This window comes from Cyprinodon variegatus, unplaced genomic scaffold (genome assembly GCF_000732505.1).
Source record: "Cyprinodon variegatus isolate N-32 unplaced genomic scaffold, C_variegatus-1.0 Scaffold1774, whole genome shotgun sequence".
NCBI lineage: Eukaryota > Metazoa > Chordata > Actinopteri > Cyprinodontiformes > Cyprinodontidae > Cyprinodon > Cyprinodon variegatus.
Window position 1 is genome coordinate 86,258 of NW_015152227.1, and position 2,156 is coordinate 88,413.

General features: G+C 43.4%; 1 protein-coding gene across 1 annotated transcript in view; it reads left to right on the top strand.

Annotated features, from left to right (window-relative positions):
- Positions 1-1,691: 1,691 nt before the first annotated feature.
- Positions 1,692-2,156, top strand: part of cd58 (CD58 molecule) — a gene marked incomplete at its 3' end in the record, with an annotated part of 16,420 nt that continues 15,955 nt past the window's right edge. The window contains exons 1-3 of the mRNA XM_015404524.1: positions 1,692-1,697; positions 1,791-1,916; positions 1,997-2,035. The remainder of the gene's footprint in view (positions 1,698-1,790; positions 1,917-1,996; positions 2,036-2,156) is intronic.

The window sequence follows — 2,156 nt, forward strand, 5'->3', positions numbered from 1 at the left end:
CAAATGTCTTGATCCGCAGTGAGTTTGAGGCTTTATATAGAAAAGGCCTTGCAATGATTGGAAACATGCAAATTGAAACCGACGAGCGGGTCGTTTGGTTCCATTGTTAGCCTGTAATATCTGAAACCTGTATGATTCTGAAGATCGGTAGTTAAAGGAGGGAATGTTCACCTGGCTGAAGAGAGGATGTACTTTGTTCCTCTTTGATGGGGTGGGGGTTGTGGTGATACCTGGAAGGGACCATCTCTATAACTGAATTGTAAGTTTTTGGAAGCTGAAATCCGAGTCCACCACCTCCGTTTAAAGTTGTTTTTTCTCTCTTAACATGTTAACAATTCAGTTATAGGGATGATCCCTTCCAGGTATCACCACAACCCCCACCCCATCAAAGAGGAACAAAGTACATCCTCTCTTCAGCCAGGTGAATCACCGACCCTTCACAATCATTGACAGGTTTCAGGTATTACAGGAGACAATCACCCCTTTAACGGCTATCCCCCCTTCAAACCTTGGAAACCAAGTCCAGTGAGTCATGATTTTTATCTAAAGGTCTGACCCCAAGATGCAGAAGCCAAACAGAGACCAGTGAAAAGTTTCAACAGGTTTATTTTTAGGAATTATGTGATGAATCCTGTGCTGCTCTGAGCACTGCTCAACAGGGACTGGAAGGTGAGGGGAAGACACTGCGGTTAGTTCAGGCTCAGTGGGAAATTTTAATCTTAGGTTTAGAATTGGAGAAAAAGGTTGCGGACTCACTTCTCCAGGGAAAGGTGTCCTTTATGGAATCCAGACAGTGAGGATTGTACCAGAGATTGTCTTGTTTGGTGATGGGTGGACTGAGTTAATCAGACTGCGGTTGTTCCTTGGTAAATGAAGAAGCTGACTACTCAGATTTCCTGCAGTACTTGAACAGGCTGTGGGGCTGATGAAACCTTTGCTTGGTGTGAAGCTCAAACGACCTCTTGGGGAAGGTGGGTCCTTCCTGTTTGGAACCCCAGCTCAGTAAGAAGCTCAGTTGAACCCTCCAGAGAGAGAAGGACAGAACAAATTCAGTTTGCAGGATGACTTCCTGCCGAGAGGCAAAGACAAAAACAAAGTTAAGACTCAGTTTGACTCAGAAAAACTCAGCTTGGCTAGATAATGCAAAACTGGCAAACAAAAACTCAGATTAGACTCTGCTAAACTAAGCATGGCTAGAGAACCCTGTATTGGCAAACACTCTGGCATAAAGGTAGTGGCAGTCAGCAGCTTACGAACACTCCACAGGTAATGAGGCAATGAGCTGCAGGTGTGCAGGGAGACACAATGAGGACGGGGCACCACCTGGTGGAGGAGGAAAGGAAACACAAAAACAGACCACACAAGCTGGATTCCTGACACAATGGATCGTTTTTTTAAACTTTTACAGAAAGGTATTGAATCAATCAGCAGGGGATCTTTGGTAGTTTAAGCAGCTAAATTCCTAAACATTGCTAAATATTACAGCAGCTCAGAGAAAGAAAATGTTCACATGTAGTAAAATTTTTCTTGTTTTTCATTCACAGCTGATCTGATATATGGAAAAGTTGGTGGCTCCATTGTTCTGAATCCAGGTCAGATTTCAGAGCCCTTCAAGTCAGTAACATGGAAGCACAACAATGCTGACCTCACCTTAGACTGGTTTGGACAGGACATTTTTTGTTACAGAAGTTTTCAAAGTAAGTTCATTTGTTGAGCAGAACCTGTCTTAAAACCCCAGAACCTTCAGATTTTCATCATCCATGATGTCTTTATCTGGATCCTGCTTCCAGGTCGCTGTGACTTTAATAAAACAAGTGGAAGTTTAACTATCAACAGTCTGACTCTAGAGGACAGCGGCAGCTACATAGTTGAGATCAACAACAAAGTTCTGGAGAAGAAGGAACTCCAGGTTATCAGTGAGTTCAGCAGGTTTGACTGAGGTTTGTTAGGTTTTAACCTGAATCAAGTTGAGATAATCTGTTCCTGTTTTTGTCAGAACCGGTCCCAAAACCCACAGTGTCCATAAAGTACAACGATGAAAAGACCAGCTGTAATCTAACCTGTAAAGCCCAAGTCACTGCTGACTTTGGACCTGTGACGTATAAATGGAAAACAGGTGACACAGAGTTGTCCACCGACAAGGAGCTGCTGATAAC